The sequence below is a fragment of the Solanum pennellii genome, chromosome 6 (genome assembly GCF_001406875.1).
Source record: "Solanum pennellii chromosome 6, SPENNV200".
Classification (NCBI taxonomy): domain Eukaryota; kingdom Viridiplantae; phylum Streptophyta; class Magnoliopsida; order Solanales; family Solanaceae; genus Solanum; species Solanum pennellii.
Window position 1 is genome coordinate 35710352 of NC_028642.1, and position 19173 is coordinate 35729524.

General features: G+C 34.5%; 2 pseudogenes; one reads left to right on the forward strand and one right to left on the reverse strand.

Moving 5' to 3' along the window:
* The first annotated feature begins 1326 nt into the window (after positions 1-1326).
* Positions 1327-17040, forward strand: LOC107022271 (annotated as a pseudogene).
* Positions 17041-17424: 384 nt separating this feature from the next.
* LOC107022272 lies at positions 17425-18425 on the reverse strand (annotated as a pseudogene).
* Positions 18426-19173: the final 748 nt, after the last annotated feature.

A 19173-nucleotide genomic window follows, 5' to 3' on the forward strand; every position in this document is an offset into this window, starting at 1 on the left:
TTCATTATTAATATTTTGTAAGCATGCCTAATTACTTCACTGTTAATATTTTTGTAAACATGCCTATGAATGAGGGATTGTAAGGTATTAAAATGTGGAAGAGCATCAGAAAATTCTAAGTCAAACCATTAAATAGAGAACTGAAAAATAAAAAGAGAGAAAAATAGTCAGCAACCTGAAAGCCAATGATTTCATTCTAACTTTGTTGAAATGAATAAAGCATTTGAGTATGAACTTTTGATCAATCAAATATATCCCCTGAGAAAATTCTTCTTTGACAACAAAATAAACAAATTACAATAAAAATAAAAAAAATAGAAGAAAATCTCCAGTAAGAATTTTATATATGTCATGATATGTTTGTGTTGTTGTTGCCTTTGGGAATAGATATAAATGTGTTGGCATTAGGTATAAAAGCCACCTAAGAATAGTAGCTGAAAATTCTGACACGTCAAATATAAAAGGTTAAGTCAGCAGTGTGTATTTTAAACACAAGATGAAAATGACTGAATCACCCTTAAAAGGAATTTAAATGGTTTATAGCTGACATGTTGATATTCACATCTAGGTAACCCGCTCAGAATTTTAAATGAGCCCAAACATAGGTAACCCGCTCAGAATTTTAAAGGTTGTGCTCAAGATAATTTGAATTGAGTTCAATCTCAATCCATTCAAGCATGACCCATTTGAAGAGAATTCTCAATTTAGCCCAATTCAATCTCCAATTTCAACCTGTTTTAAAACTTTTTATTAATATGTGTTTCTATATTTAAGGTATAAATTATTATCTATTTAACATCTTTTAAGGTTTATCTATCTATTTGTTACTTCTTAAAAAAAAAATCTTGAGCTAAAATTCAGATTGTGATTATAAAAGTTAAATATCAATATGTTAAATTATTAAGATTAATCGGGTCAAATTGGATGGGTCAAGACCCAACTTAGGTTTTATTCAACTCATTTTAATATTCTCAATTTCAACCGAACCTGCCCATTTGACACCCCTACTCACATCCTACACTCAATCTTATACAATAGTAGAAAAAGAAAATGTAACCAACTCACTCTTAACACATTTTATAACAAAAATTAATCATGTATAGAACTTTTTATTTACATAATGAATAATGACACAAAATTTTGTGAGGATTTGTTGGAATAACTCCAACAATTGCACCAAAAGTTGGAAAAAAAACCAACAATTGCACCATAACTCCATGTCACAACAACTCCATTATGCCCTACTTATGATTACATTTGTATATATAGTTTCACGCTTGACCATAATTTCATAATCATATCAAACAAATTATAATGAAGAAAAAAAAACATTGTTTTTCCCTATAACCAAAATCTCAAAATGTTATCACAATATTCCATTTTCTTTGCAATTTTCTTAGTAGCAATAATCAAATCGTCACCCCTTGTTGCAATTGACACTCAAGTTCCCGAAGGATCGATACTCGAGTTATACATGCATGATATTCTGGGAGGAAATAATCCAACAGCTCGGTCAATAATTGGATTATTAGGCAATATTTATAGTGGACAAGTTCCTTTTGCAAGGCCTTTAGGTTTTCAGCCACCTAAAGATGGTGTATCAACTCCTAATTCTAATGGTGCAATTCCTACATTTAATATCAATGGTGTTCCAGTAGGAACTGGCTTAGCAGGCACAATATTTGCTGGGAATCAGAATGGCCAAGATAGCGGTATGACTACTCAATTACGCCCTGATGGATTGAGCCTCGGGTTTGGTACGTAAAAGCTTAAAGGTATTATACTTTTGATTACCTTATAACTTATATTATGTCTTTGACATGTCTTCTTACATGTTATCCTGATTCTTTTTTTTTGTTGGTTAGTTTTTACTTTTTCGATGATGATGAAATTTGAACATAGGACCACTTGTTTGATATCATGTTCAACTGATTACCTTTTTTATTATGTACTATATCATGTCTCAACATGACCTTCACGTGTATGCCTTGTTCTTTTTCATTGTCCTTTTTTTTCCTGCTATTTGTAGGTATATAGCGGTAAGATTAGAACCTAAGACCATTACCATGTCTCAATAACGTGTCAATGCGACTATTTATTATTGGCCAAACACGTTGATTAGTGTGACCATGTAATCTACCTTAACTATATTATATGTCAAACATGAGCACCTGATTTTTTTCACTAGTCAAACATGTGGAAGTATCTCTTACTTTTTTCGATGGAATTGTGCAATTTGAATCCAATAACACTTACCTGCTCTAACACCATGTTGAATTTATTATGTGAACATCATATATCTAAATACTAACGTCATTAGAGAAATCACAATTTTAACAACCTTAATTATATTATGTCTCCACAGGTACCATCCACTACAAAAAGAACCTCGATTACCAACAAAAAAATTCGTTGGTAAATTGATCAAAAGGTTGACAAATTGAGTTAACAATCAAATGAAAACTTATATTAATTCGTTGCTAAAAAGCTCGTTGGTAAATATTACCAATCGATTTTAATTTGTTGGTAAATTTACCAACCAAAAATCAGTTGGTAAACACCCAAAGATGTCACAAGATTTTGAAACATTGCCTTGAAATTTCTGTTGGTAAATTTACCAACTGATTTTTGGTTAGTATATCATTAGTACCTTTACTAACTAATTAAAAAGAAGTTAGTAAATTTCTTCTTCGTTTTTTAATTCATACATTGGTAATTTGTTGGTAATTTTAGTAACAAAAAATTTGTGTTGGTAATTTACCAATAAATTTTAAATTATTTTTTAATTTTTTTTCTGGTTTCTCATCCGGTGTTCGGACCCACATTGGAGCCCGACTAAATTTGGATTCACACCGAAAAGTCTCACATTGGGTATTAAAGTGCTCCCTAACAAAGATGGTTATGTACCAAACATGAATCAAACCTGAGACCTCTTGGTAGAGGATGCAAGAGTACTTACCACTATACCACAACCCTTGTTACTAATAAATTTTAATTACAATAGTATGATTATTTATTTTTCTAATAAGTTGACTAATTGATTGTTAGTTTATTGGTAATATATCATTCAAGTTCAATGTTAGATTAGTAATTGATTGAAAATATGTTCAAAATATTATTAACTGAATGATTGTTCAATACTAAAATATTTATTAATTTATTGCATTAAAAAATTTAAGAACACGAGTATAATCCAAAATATTAACCAATTTTATAAATCATATTTAAATGAAACAATGCAAAATCTATGATAACAAGTTAATCGATCTCAATATGACACATATCATTATATCAAAAATTTTAAATTTAGCACGTTTACAAAAAATATTGATTAAATCTAAATTTTGACCAAAACTCAAAAGTTAAAACGCCTAACAACACAAACTAAAATGGAAGCCTCAAAACCTAAACAACCATTTTATTAGATATAAAAATGACATTTCGAAGCTAATCACACTGACAAAATTTTTTATTAGAGCACGTTTACAAAAAATACTAAGCAAAATCAAATTTTGACCAAAAATTTTAAAGTTAAATTGCCTAACGGTAAAAACTGAATATGAAAACCTCAAAATTCAAACCTGCTATCCTATTGAGCAAAAAATTGACCTTCTAGAGTTGATTGCGCTAACGAAATTCAAATTTCAGCATGTTTCCAAAAAATTAACCTAATTTAAATTTTAGCCAAAAGTTAAAACGCTTAACAACACAAACTGAAAATAAAAATCTCATGTAAAACTCCGAAAATGTCATGACTCAGACTAGAGCTTAATATATTAAATAATTCCTACAATGATGTTTCCACACCTATATTAATGTAATAAACTCATTTGGAAAAGGTTAGGACCAAAACGACTAAGAAAGACCTTGACGCCCGGAAACTAGCTAATTTGAACTAGTTGACTTTAGTATGTAGTGCAAAGGGTCCAAACGACCGGTAACGACACCCCAAGGTCCACCCTAAGGGTCCTTGGGGAGGACCCAAACATGGATGGGAAGGCTGCCTGGCAGCCTGCGAGCAGGCAGAAGTTGAGGCATAGCGTGCAACGCGCGCTTGTCACGAGGTGTTCTATCTCAAGATTGAGAGGCAACCTCGCGACGCGAGGCCGCACCTCACTACCTCAACTCAAAATTCAATAAAAATGACGAAATTTGGCCCCGCGACGCGCAACTACTTCCTAGAATTGTTAAAGTCGTATATTTGGTAATTTAGCTTATTGAAAATACTCATTTAAGTGGAGGGTCTTTCGGATAATTCATACGACGACTATATATTGATATTGGGTCAGTTTTAGACCACTACAAGATCAAACAAAATTTCTCTCGTTCTCTCAAGAACACTCTCTTCTCCAAATTCCATTGAAGAACAAGAAGAGCTTAAGGAAGAAGATGAAGACCTCAAGCTTTTCATCAAATTTTCGTGGATTATTCATCTATAAGGTATGGGTTATTCACTTTTGGTATTTCTTTCCCCAAGAGGTCCTTTCAAAGATAAGTTTTTAAGAACTTCAAATACTAGGGTTTTTATTCTACAAAACAAATTTTCTTTCTAACCCTAGATTTATGATTTTTGATTAAAAGTAAGTGTTTTCTATGGTCTATTTCACACGAATGGATGAGTATGTGGTTAGTTATGTTTGAATTCTGTGTGATACATGTTCTTATAAAATTGATGGTTTCATATGGTTGTTTCTACTATTTGATGACATGTAAACATATGGATTGGAAATAAGAATAGAATGAACACTTAGATGACCCCTTCCCTTATCCTACATTATGGATTGGTCTTGTATATGATTTGAAGAGTTGTTCTTGATTATGATATTGAGTATTCCCCTATGTTATGTATATGAGTGTTGTAAGTTGAACATAATTTTTTTTGAATAAGGTTCTTGGAAACAAGAGGTAAGTCTTCTAAAGTTATGCTACTCTACGACGTTTATGTAAGCCTATAAATCATGATGATATGTTGTGAAAGTACGTATGATGTTTCGATGTAGATATGTTGGGCTATGAACATGTTATTTACGATATCATGAAAAGCAAGGTATGATATTCTCTTGTACGCTTTACACAAGATGACTATGTAATGTTAATCTCACATACGAAGGGTTGCGATGAAACAAAATTCTCATCTAATCCTAAAGAGCTCATGATCATGTTTATACAAGGAGTTAATCTCCTATGACCTATGGTAAGTTTATATAAAAATACAACTTAAAGATTATTCAAGAAAGGGACTTAAGCTAAGCACCGATGAACTAGATATGAGATGTGTCCCTTCCCTAGTTGGAAGGTAGGTTCACTATGACTCTGATGAGATTGAGGCTGCCATGTGATGTGGAACTATGGGTATCTAATACATCTCCTAGTTCTTGAACAATGTTTCCACAATTGGATACTAGCTAGTGGATCCACCTAGAAAGCTATGTCATGTTAGGTTCTACTTTGGCCAGTAGACCACTTTTTTTCGATGTGGGTTTTACGACATCGGATTCCATGTTTAGCTTACATGGTATATGTCGTTTAAGGCGTATGTTCCCTCATGTAAAATGAAAGACAAGTAAATGAATATTGACTAGAGTGACTTGAGGAGTCTACTTAGTCGAGGTAGGGGTATGTGCCTCTACCTAGACATTGCACAAGTTGACTCTAAGGGATATCCTAGGAGATTGTTCTTATGTAATATGATAACTTGAAAGGTATGATGTTTACGATACATGATGTTACTCTTATATGATGTTGGTCTTTATGATGAATATTTTATTGGGTTATATTGTTAAATAAAGTGATGACTACTTACGTTACAAGTTATATGGAGCAAACTTTACTCATGGTATCCTATCTTATCTACTTGGTTGTGTGCAGTTATGGGGCTTCACATGACCATTGCACTTGTAGGTTAGGGATGGGATCATTGGTAAGTGTTTTGTATGCTATGTTACGTGATCTATTGAATATGAAAAGTTAATATGACTCTATGATAATATGTCTTTTGGTACGATCATGCTTTATGTTGATGGAATCCTTAACTTTTATATGTTATATGGTATGTGCATTGAAGAATTTCATATGACTTAGCATGTTTTCTAAAGATATGATAAATGATCCTTTTCATGCATGTCCTTAAATGTTATGTGCATATACTCATACTTAGTACATGTGGCGTACTAACCTCATTACTTTATATTACTACAACTGTAGGTTCCGGCCAATGAAGTTTATGGAGGTCGATTTGAGGAAGCTTGGAACTCTTTCTCGATGTCTTGGTAGGTCCTCATGTTCGGGACACTATCAATTATATTCCAGCTTATGTAGACTTTAGTAGATATTAGGAATATCCAATTTTCATCATGTTTCTTTGGATTCTTTTGTATTAAGGCCTATATGGCATATTGATTATGTATAGGCTAAGTCCAAATTTGCACTCTTTAGATGGTTTTATATATGTGAGACAATTTCTTAGAATATTTTAGGTTTATTAATTATAAGTACGAAGTCTAAGTATACTTCAAGTAGAATGTAAAAGTTTTAATTTTCCGCAATTTTTACTAATCACATGTTATGACGAATGCTAAGGTTGTCAGAGTCATCTAAGAGGTTGACGACTCTGGTCTCATCTGGGGTATGCGCTCCGGGTATGACAATCTTGGTATCAGAGCATGAGGTTAAATATCCTTAGGATTAATGTCTCACTAAATCACGTTACCTTGTGTCTTGTTCATGGTTGTGAAGCGCGCCACAATTATGGGTGAGAGGCTATGTGATGATATGGAAACTTCTCTTTTCTTGATACTCCTATATCGTGCCTTTAGAGTTTTGACACTATGTGTCTTTTAGCATCTAATCCATTTCTCGTGGTTATAGGCGATGAACACAAGAAGGACAGCCACGAGAAGAGTAAGAGAAGAGATTGCGAATGCGGGAGCTACTCTCCAAGGTAATCGAAATGCTCCTTAAGTGCAGTCTGCTGCAAATGATCAAGTTTCGGTCAATCCTCCGGCAATGACGGATGGTGAGGTGAGGGCAGCCTTGTTCCAAATGTCCCAAGCCATCACCACCCAAGCTCAGGCCATTACGACACAAGCTAACGTGGAGGTTGCGCCTCGAGAGAACCAACATGATAGTACTATGGCTAGCCATTTGAGAGACTTTACGAAGATGGATCCTCCTATGTTTTTCGGATCTAAGGTTGATGAAGACCCCCAAGACTTCCTTGATGAGGTTTACAAGATTTTGTTTGCTGTGGGGGTGAGTACTACTTATAAGGTTGAGCTTGCTGCATATCAACTTAATGACATGGCTCAGAGATGGTAAAATCAGTGGAAGGATATTAGGGCTTTAGGAGATGGTCCCGTGACTTGGGAGATCTTCAAAAAGGCCTTTCTTGAAAGATTCTTTCCAAGGGAACAAATAAAAGCTAAGGTAGAGGCTTTCATCAACCTTCGTCAAGGAGGTATGAGTGTTAAGGAGTACTCCTTGAAATTCATTAAGCTTTACAAATATTCTTCTTCTTTGGTTTCTAATGCTAGGGATGAAATGAGCCGTTTTGTAATGGACGTGTCCGAAGAGCTTGATGAATAATGTCGTGAAGCAATGCTTCATTACAATATGGATCTTTCTAGGTTGATGGTTCATGCTCAACAGGTTGAGGAAAGTCTCCTAAGAAAGAGGAATAGGGAAGCTAAGAGGGCAAAGTCGTTTGAAAGTGGTTCTTCTAAGAGTAGGCTTGATGTTCAAGACAAGCCTAAGTTTAAGAAGTTTTCAAATAAGGTTCCTTCTAATTTCTTCAAGAATTGCAATGATAGAGGTTCTAATACTAAACCTCAAAAAGGGAGAAATGTTGATCCATTAAGAGAAAGACCAACTTGTGGTAAGTGTAGTAAGAAGCATGTGGGTGAATGTCTTGTTGGGACTAATAGTTGCTATGGTTATGGCAAGGGTTTTAATTTGGTGAAAGATTAACCTAATGTGAAAATCCAAGGCAATGGGAGTGGTCAAGCTCAACCAAGCGTTCCTATATCTGAAGCTCCAAAAAGGAACTGTTTCAATGCACTCAAAGCTAGGGGTGAACAAGAAAGCTCTCCCGATGTTGTGACGTATATGTTACAAGTTTTCTCTGTTAATTTCTATGCATTCCTTGATCCAGGTGCTACTTTTTCTTTTCTTACACCTTTGGTAGCTAAGAAGTTTGATGTACTTCCCGATGTTTCGATTGGACCCTTTTCGGTTTGTACCCCAATGGGTTACTCTGTATTTGCAAAAAGAGTCTATAAAAAATGTCATGTGATGTTGCCTAACAGAGTTACTCTTGCTGATTTGGTAGAACTTGACATGTTTGATTTTGATATCATCTTGGGTATACATTGGCTTCATAATTGTTTTGCTTCCATAAATTGTAGAACAAGAGTAGTGAAATTTCAATTCCCTAATGAACCTATTCTAGAATGGAAGGGGGGAAATCCTATGCAAAGGGGTCAAATTATTTCTTGTTTGAAGGCTTGTAAGATGATAGCCAAGGGTTGTTTATACCATGTGGTGAGAGTTAAGGACCTAGAATGTGAAACTCCTTCTATTGAGTTAGTCCCTGTAGTGAGAGAATTCCCAAAGGTTTTTCCTAATGACTTTCCAGGAGTTCCTCCCAAACGGGAAATTGACTTTGGCATTGATTTGTTACCGGATATGAATCCCATTTCAATTCCTCCATATAGGATGGCTCCGGAGGAATTGAAAGAGTTGAAGCTCCAACTCAAAGATTTACTAGACAAGGGTTTCATTCAACCTAGTATTTCTCCATGGGGTACTCCGGTCTTGTTTGTTAAGAAGAAGGATAGATCCCTTAGAATGTGCATTGATTATCACCAACTCAATAAGGTCACCATAAAGAACAAGTATCCTCTACCTAGGATTGATGATCTATTTGATCAACTCCAAGGTGCTAGTTACTTTTCTAAGATTAACTTAAGATCAGGATATCACCAACTTAGGGTAAGAGGTGAAGACGTTCCCAAAACAGCTTTTCGAACTAGATATGGTCACTATGAAATCCTACTTATGTCTTTTGGGTTAACGAATGCCCCGACGGCGTTCATGGACCTAATAAATAGAGTTTTCCGAGATTACTTTGACTCATTTGTGATTGTATTCATTGATGATATTTTGATATACTCCATCAATGAAGATGAGCATGAGGGTTACTTGAGATTAGCATTGCAAGTCCTTAAAGAACACCAACTTTATGCCAAATTTAGCAAGTATGAATTTTGGTTAAGGTCGGTTTCTTTTCTTGGCCATATTATCTCTGGTGATGGTGTAGAGGTTGACCAGAAAAAGACGGATGCGGTCAGAAATTGGCCTAGACCTTTGACTCCCACAGACATAAGGAGTTTCTTGGATCTAGCCGGCTATTATAGAAGATTTGTTGATGGATTTTCGTCCATTGCTTCTCCTTTGACAGCTTTGACCCAAAAGAAGATAAAGTTTAAGTGGTTGGAAGCTTGTGAGAAAGATTTTCAAGAGTTGAATGATAAGCTTACCATCGCTTCAGTTTTGACCTTACCGGAGGGCAATGAAAGCTTTGTAGTGTATTGTGATGCTTCCCGAGTGGGCTTGGTATGTGTCCTCATGTAACATGGAAAGGTGATTGTTTATGCTTCTAGGCAACTCAAAGTTCATGAGAAGAATTACCCAACTCATGATCTTGAGTTAGCCGTTGTAGTTTTTGCCTTTAAAATATGGAGACATTACTTGTATGGTGTGCATGTTGATTTGTTTACTGACCATAAAAGTCTTCAATATGTGTTTACACAAAAGAAGTTGAACCTCCGATAGAGAATATAGTTAGAATTGTTAAAGGATTATGACATAAGTATACTTTATCACCCCGACAAAGCCAATGTGGTTGCGGATGCTTTGAGTCGAATGAATATGGGTAGTGTGTCTCATGTGGAGAAAGAGAAGAATTAACTTGTGAAAGATGTTCATAGGTTGGCTCTCTTAGGTGTGTGATTAGAAGATTCTCAAAATGGTGGTTTCATGGTCTATCATAACTTCGGCTCACCATTAGTGGTGGAGGTGAAATCTAAGCAACACTTTGATCCTCTATTGATTAAGTTGAAGGAATCATTACTTAGTAAGCTCAATGAGTCATTCTCCCAGGGGGGGATGGTGTTCTTAGGTACTAAGGGAGATTATTTGTACCCGATGTTGAGGATTTGAGAAAATAGATTCTGGAAGAAGCCCATGGTTCTTGCTTTCTATACATCCTGGTGCCACCAAAATGTATCATGACATTAGAGAGTTCTATTGGTTGGATGGTTTAAAGGGGGACATAGCACAGTTTGTTGCTAAGTGTCCAAACTGCCAACAAGTTAAAGCTGAGCATCTCAAATCGGGTGGGTTAACCCAAATCATGGATGTTCCTATGTGGAAGTAGGAATCCATCAATATGGACTTTGTTGTTGGGTTGCCTCTAACCTGAAAGCAAAATGATTTTATATGGGTTATTGTGGATAGGCTGACCAAATCTGCCCATTTTATTCCCGTTAAGTCCATTTACACGGCTGAAGACTATGCAAGGATCTACATTAATGAGATTGTGAGTCTTCATGGGATTCCTTTGTCCATAATTTCGGATAGAGGTTCCCAATTCACTTCTCATTTTTGGAAGGCTTTTCAGAAGGGTTTAGGTACTCAAGTGAAACTTAGTACCGCATTTCATCCTCAGACGGATGGTCAAGCGGAACGAACCGTTCAGACCCTTGAGGACATGTTAAGAGCATGTGTCATTGATTTCAAAGAAAGTTGGGATGATCACTTACCTTTGATCGAGTTATCTTACAACAATAGCTATCATTCGAGCATCTCCATGGCACCTTTTGAAGCTATTTATGGTAAAAGGTGTAGATCTCCGGTTGAATGGTTTGGGGTTGGTGAGTCCTCACTCCTTGGTCCAAAGATTATCTATGAAGCTATAGAGAAGGTTCGAATTATAAGGGATATGTTGAAGACAAGCTATAGTCGGCAAAAGTCTTATGCCGACAATAGAAAAAGAGATCTTGAGTTTGAAATAGGTGATTATGTCTACTTGAAGATTTCACCTATGAAAGGGGTGATGAGATTCGGTAGAAAGGGGAAGTTAAGTCCCTAGTATGTTGGTACCTATGAGGTTTTACAACGAATTAGGAAGGTTGTCTATAAGTTGAAACTACCTAGTGAACTAGCTTCGGTTCATCGATATTCCATGTTTCTATGCTCAAGAAATGCATAGGCGACCCGGTATCCATTCTGCCTATAGAAGGTTTAGGAGTGGATGAGAACCTCTCCTATGAAGAGGTTGCGGTTGAGATCCTCGATCGCCAAGTCAAGAAGTTGAGAAACAAGGAGGTTGCCTCTGTAAAAGTTCTATGGAGGAGCCATCTTGTTAAGGGTGCAACATGGAAGGCTGAAGCTGACATAAATTCCCGCTACCCTTATCTCTATACTCCCTAAGGTTAGACATTCATCTTAATTGAGAAAGTAATGCATGATCATGAAATCGACTTGTTTTCTAAATAGGTGCATGTTTGGTAAAGGTTGTACCAACTAGAGTTATAAGAAATTGTCTTCATACTCTATTCTTGCACTTATGTGAAACATGTATGCATATGTTTTCTTGAGATTTTGTTGTTTTTTTGACATCTTGAAAAGAACAATAACATGGTGACTCTTTGATGCATTTTGAGTTTATGATAAGGTTGAGAAGTAAATTTCCTCATGTGTTATGAATATGGAGCTTCTATATGTTCTGTACCATGAATTGAGTGTTATGTGTAATGTTATGGTATGTATTGTAAGGAGTTGTGATATACTCCTATGACTTGTGACTCATTATGATTTTATGTTGTTGATTGGTTGTGCTGCTAGTATTGAGTCTATTCCTACCCTCCAAAAGATTTTAGTGTCATTCGGGGACGAATGTTCCTAAAGGGGGAGATAATGTAACACTCCGAAAATGTCATGACTTATACTAGAGCTTAATATATTAAATAATACTTAAAATGATGTTTACATACCTATATTAATGTAATAAACTCATCTGGAAAAGGTTAGAGCCAAAACGACTAAGAAAGACCTTGATGTCTGGAAACTAGCTAATTTGAACTGGTTGACGTTCCTATGTTTGGAGAAGGTTTCGAAGTGTTGAATGAAGTACAAAACTTTTAAAGTAACCTTGGATAGGTAGTATGTAGTACAAAGGATCCAAAAATCCGGTAACGACACCCAAGGACCACCCCAAGGGTCCTTGGGGAGGACCAAAACATGGGTCGGCAGGCTGCCTGCGAGCAGCAAGAAGTGGAGGCATAGCGTGCGATGCGCACCTGTCACGAAGTGTTCTGCCCCAAGATTTGAGAGGCAACATCGCGACACGAGGCTGACACGCACCTCACTGCCTTAACTCAAAATTCAATAAAAATGACGGGATTTGGCCCCGCGACACGCAGCTACTTACCAGAATCATTAAAGTCATATTTTTGGTAATTTAACTTATTGAAAAGATCGATTTAAGTGGAGGATATTTTGGATAATTCGTAGGACGACTATATATTGATATTAGGTCAGCTTTAAACCACTTTACACGTCCCAAACAAGATCAAACTAAATTTCTCTCATTCTCTCAAGAACACTCTCTTCTCCAAACTCCATTGAAGAACAAGAAGAGCTTGAGGAAGAAGACGAAGACCTCACGCTTTTCATCCAATTTTCGTGGATTATTCATCTATAAGGTATGAGTTTTTCACTCTTGGTATTCCTTTCCCTAAGATGTCCTTTCAAAGATAAGTTTTCAAGAACTTCAAATACTAGGGTTTTTACTTTACAAAACAGATTTCCTTCCTAACCCTAGATTTATGATTTTTGATGAAAAGTAAGTTTTCTATGGTCTATTTCACACGAATGGATGAGTATGTGGTTAGTTATGTTTGAATTCCGTATGGTATATGTTCTTATCAAATTGATGGTTTCATATGGTTGTTTCTACTATTTGCTGACATGTAAATGTATTGATTGGAACTAACACTAGAATGAACTCTTAGATGACCCCTTTCCTTATCCTACATTACAGATTGGTCTTGTATACGATTTGAAGGGTTATTTTTTATTATGATATTGGGTATTTCATTATGTTATGGTTATGAATGTTGTAAGTTGAACGTAAGTTCTTGAAGAAGGTTCTTGGAAGCAAGAGGTAAGTCTTCTAAAGTTGTGATTACTCTACAACGTTTATGTTAGCCTATAAATCATGATGATATGTTGTGAAAGTATGTATGATGTTGCTATATGGATATGATGGTATATGAACATGTTATTTGTGATATCATGAAAAGCATACGATAATGCAAGTTATGATATTCTCTTGTACGCTTTACACAAGATGACTATGTTATGTTAATCTCACATACGAAGGGTTGCGATGAAACAAAATTCTCATTTAATCCTAAAGAGATCATGATCATGTTTATACAAGGAGTTAATCTTCTATGACCTATGATATGTTTATGATAAAAATACAACTTAAAGGTTATTCAAGAAAAGGACTTAAGCTAAGCACCGATGAACTAGATGTGATGAGTGTCCCTTCCCTAGTTGGAAGGTAGGTTCACAATGACTCTCATGAGATGAGGCTGCCATGTAATGTGGAACTATAGGTCTCTAATACATCTCCTAGTTCTTGAACTATGTTTCCACCATAGGATACGAGCTAGTGGATCCACCTAGAAAGCTATGTCTTCTAGGTTCTACTTTGGCCGGTATCCCACGTTTTTCCATGTGGGGTTTTACGACACCGAATTCCATGTTTAGCTCACATGGTCTATGTCGGTTAAGGCGTATGTTCCCTCGTGTAAAATGAACGACAAGTAAATGAAGGTTGACTAGGGTGATTTGAGGAGTCTACTTAGTAGAGGTAGGGGTATGGGACTCTATCTAGACATTGCACAAGTTGACTTTAAGGGAAATCCAAGGAGATTGTTCTTATGTAATATGATAACATGAAAGGTTTGATGTTTATGATACATGATGTTACTCTTATATGATGTTGGTCTTTATGATGAATATGTTATTGGGTTATATAGTTAAATGAAGTGATGACTACTTATGTTACAAGTTATATGAAGCAAAGTTTTACTCATGCTATCCTATCTTATCTACTTGCTTGTGTGCGGTTATGAGGCTTCACATGACCATTGCACTTGTAGGTTAGGGATGAGATCATTGGTAAGTGTTTTTATGCTATGTTACGTGATCTATTAAATATGAAAATTTAATATGACTCTATGATAATATGTCTTTTCTTACGATCATGCTTTATGTTGATGGAATCCTTAACTTTTATATGTTATATGATATGTGCATTGAAGACTTTTATATGACTTAGCATGTTTTCTAAAGATATGCTAAATGATCCTTTTTCTTGCATGTCCTTTAATGTTACGTGCATATACCCATACTTAGTACATGTGACATACTAACCCATTACTTTATATTACTACAATTGTAGGTTCCGGCTATTGAAGTTTAAAGAGGTCTATTTGAAGAAGCTTGAAACTTTTTCTCCAAGTCTTGGTAGGTCCTCATGTTTGGGACGCTATCAATTATATTCCAACTTTTGAAGACTTCAATAGATATTATGAATATCCTATTTTCATCATGTTTCTTTGGATTCTTTTATATTAAGGCCAATATGACATATTGATTATGTATAGGCTAAGTCCTAATTTGTACTCTTTAGATGATTTTATATATGTGAGACAATTTCTTAGAATATTATATGATTTATGAATGATAAATATGAAGTCTAAGTATACTTCAAGTAGAATGTAAAAGTTTTAATTTTCCTCAATATTTATTGATCACGTGTTATGACGAATGCTAAGGGCTTGTCGAGTCCTCTGAGAAGACGACGACGCCGGTCTCATCTGGGATATGTGCTCCGGGTTTGACATCTCAAAACCCGAACCACCATCCTATGAGATCAAAATTGAACTTATATGGCTAATCGGTGATAAAATTTTAATTTGAGCATGATTACTCAAAGGCATAATGCATATATTAGACCCCTAAACTTGGCTTCAAATTTTAACTTTGAACTTCAACTTTCATAATGCATAAACAAGCACTTTAACTATCCAACTTTTAAATAAATAAACACATGAGCCCTACATGACACAATACACGTAGGACACCACGTAGGACAAAAAATGACATGTAGGATATGTGTGTCTATTTGTTCAGCTTTATACAAGTTTCAGTGTCTACTTGTGCACACCCCAAGTTGAAGGGCATAAATGTTATTCGAAACCAAGTTAAAGGACATATTTATGTATTATGCCTTACCAAAAATATTGACTAAAGTGAAATTTTGATCAAAACTTAAAAGTTAAAATGCCTAACGACATAAACTAAAAACGGAAGCCTCAAATCTTGAATCATTTATCTTATTACATCAAAAATGACTTTTCGCATGTAACTGCACTGACGAAATTTTTATCTGGGCACGTTATCAAATATATTAACCAAAGTTAAATTTTTGTCATAATTTATATGTTCAAACACCCAACGGCAAACTGTAAAAATGAAAGACTCAAAACCCAAAACCAACCATCCTACCAGTAAAATGACCTTTGGAGTTTATTACGCTAACGAAATTCTCATCCGAGCACGTTCACAAAAATAATGACCAACGTCAAATTTTGGCCTAAACATGAAATTTATAACACCTAACGACACAAACAAAAAATGAAAGCCTCAAAACTTGACCCAACCTTCCCGTTAGATAAAAAATGATCTTTCGAAGCTAATGACACCGACGTAGTTCTAATCTGAGCACGTTTATCAAAAATATTGAACAAAGTCAAGTTTTGGTTAAAAAAAATTAAAAGTGAAAAGGCCTAATGACACCATATAAATATGAAAGTCTCAACACTAGACGTTGATTTACCAAAAAAATTTAACTTCAATTGGTAAATTTACTAACTATTAAAATATAAACTAGTAATTAATAATTTACAAATACATTTTATCAGAGTTGGTAATTGTGACTATTTAACTAAACATTCATATGTAATATTACCAACTAATAATTAATATGTTGATAAATTTTACCAATGGATTAATGATTGGTTGGTATATTACCAACTATTTTAATGATGTTAGTAATTTACTAACTACAATCTTTACTTGTCGGCAAAATTTCCAACTAATTTGATATTGGTTGGCAAGTTTACCAACAAATTATATTTTGTTACTAATTTATCAACACATTTATATTTGGTTGATAAATTTAGCCACACAATCTTGTTGTTGGTAAATATTTGGTTAGTAATTCACCGGTAATATGTTAATAAATTATATAAATAATTGTTTTGTCATATTTATCAATCGATATATACTTCGTTGGTAATATTACCAACAAAAGGAGTACGTTAGTAATATTTCTGTTGATAATCCATTGATAGAATGTTGCTAAATTTGACGCCATTTTTTCCCGCCTTATTTACAAATAAAAATACTTAGTTAGTAAGATTTATGTTCGTAATGTGTTAGAATTTCGTTGTTAAGTTTTAAAATATAATTCAATTAGAAATATATTGATAATTTGTTAGTAGAATACTAACCAACTTCAGTTGTTAGTAAAATTTGTTGGCAATTTGATTTTTTTTGGTAATGATCGATGACTACTTGAGATTGTCCCCTGAGTCAGGCACACAGAACCTTGGAAAAGCACAAGGTGTATACGTTTAGTTTTGCAGATGGACCTACTCAAATGATGGCGTTTACCGCCATGATGGAAGGAGGCGAATTTGGCGATAGCCTCAATTTTTTCAGAGTTCATAAAATTGGAAGGACAATGTCAAAAGTTTCAGTTACAGGAGGAACTGGTAAATTTAAAATGCTTGCGGATTCATGAAAATTCATTCACTTATTCTAGTAGGGTTACATGTTACTGATGGTGCAGAGATATTGTTAAGGATTACAATTCATCTAATTGAAAAAAACTCTTAAAACAAGAGATGGTGGATTGTTATAAATTGTGTGAACAATGAATTTGATTTGTGTTTTTTTTCCTTGTAATGAATGATTTACTTTTGAATTGAATATAAACAAATATGATATATATCTTTGTGTAAACTCCTAATTTATGTGGCGTAGTTTCATAAGTTTCACTTAGGTACAATCTTAATTAGAGGCAACCAAAGTCACCACCAAAAGAAAGAAACTTGAACATTCCTAAACAATATATTGTGGTGGCCACATCGAGTCCAAAATTTATTTATTTATTGAAAAATAAAACATAATGATACGAAATGTATTTCATTATTAATAGCAAACAATATAGTAGTAGTCCATTACCAACAAATACAAAGCCAATAGTGATATATTTCTCTAAACGTTGATTTATTTTAAATATTTTTGCAACTTAAATACAAACACTACGGAGGACAACAGCCTCAATAGTTAGGGCAGGCCCAAACCCAAAAAGCACGCCCCATTCAAGGCCTTCACCTGTAGTACCTAATCTTTCCCTGATAGAAGTTTTCCTCATCTCATCCAAAACAAACAAATGCACTAGCCATGTTCCCATAATCACTCAAGAGATTTCGTGAAGCCTCGAGTTTTTCAAGCTTTAGGCCCAACTTTAATTCAATTTGATCCAAAATGGCAGGTCCACCTGGATGAGACACCCAAAAGATGGAGTTCCAGTCAGAAATGTTCAGAGTTTGGAATGCTTCCACTAGGATCTTCTCAATATTTTTTGAGATGAGTAACGAATTATCCTTATGTATATGGACTATCAGCCCAGCCTCACTTAGTTCACCAGTAATTGCATTTTCGCTATTTAGGAGAAGAGTTTGAGTTGCGAATACAAGCTTAAACAAAGGCTTTTCCACATTCATGATTGGATCTGAACCAATAATAACAGTTGATGCCCCATCTCTGAATAGGGCTTGCCCAACCAAGCTCAGTTTCATATGGACTACGGAAGCAAACCAAATTAGCTAATTCTGAACATACAACAAGAACTCGAGCACTTTTGTTATTCTCAGCTATAACCTTAGCTAATTGAAGAGCAGTGCCACCACCAAAACAACCTTGTTGGTACATCATGAATCGTTTCACTGATGATTCAAGTCCAAGAAGCTTAGTGAGTTGGTCGTCGGCCCCAGGAATATCCACACCACTATTGGTACAAAACACCAAATGGGTAATTTTGGACTTTGACTGACCCCATTCGTTGATGGCCTTTTCGGCTGCCTCAAGTTTTGGCACTTCAACAATCATGATTTCTTGCCTAATATTCAAGGATGGAGCATTGTATTCACAAATATTAGGATTTCTTTTCAAGATTTCTTCTGTTAAATAAAAATCTCTTTTTGATTTTTGATCCCTCACCAACAACAACATATTGAAAATTGTAAACCAACATTAAGTTTACTAAATCATAATTAGGGAGTTTACCAAACACCACGTTAAAAAATGCTCCTACCTAAGTACGTACGTAAAAGCATTAAAATTTAATGCTTATAGTAATTTACATTATAATTTTTTATTTTTCTCTTAGGTGAAAGTGGCAAAATAATGAAATCCAAAATCTTCAAGCAATATACAAAATTAGTCGATTATTTCAAATCCCCTTATATATTTTAAACTATTTTCTGAGACTTTCCTAAATGTATACATACATGTATGTATATTTATAATTATATGTGTATATAGATAGATAGTGATCATAGAGCTAGAGACATGCATGCATATGTACATATATCGATCTGTCTCGTACGTTAACTAGTCTCAGTAGCTCTTTGATTTTTATTAAAATAACATATTTAGACATTTTTCTATATATATTTGACATATTTTAAATTTAAAACTATAAAATTATTTTTTAAAACATCGTACTGAATTGACAAACAAGTTAAAAAAGAGAATATAACAAATAGTAAAACAGAATATGTACCACAAATAAAAAGAAGAGTAATTAAGTATCTCATACATGTGTTTAAGTTTGTTCACAAGTTTAATTTTATGTTCACTATTAGTGACAGGAAAAAAATAATCGGAATCGGTACTTTTTTACTATTTTACATTATTTAATAATATATTTTAAAGATATATATATATATATATATATATATA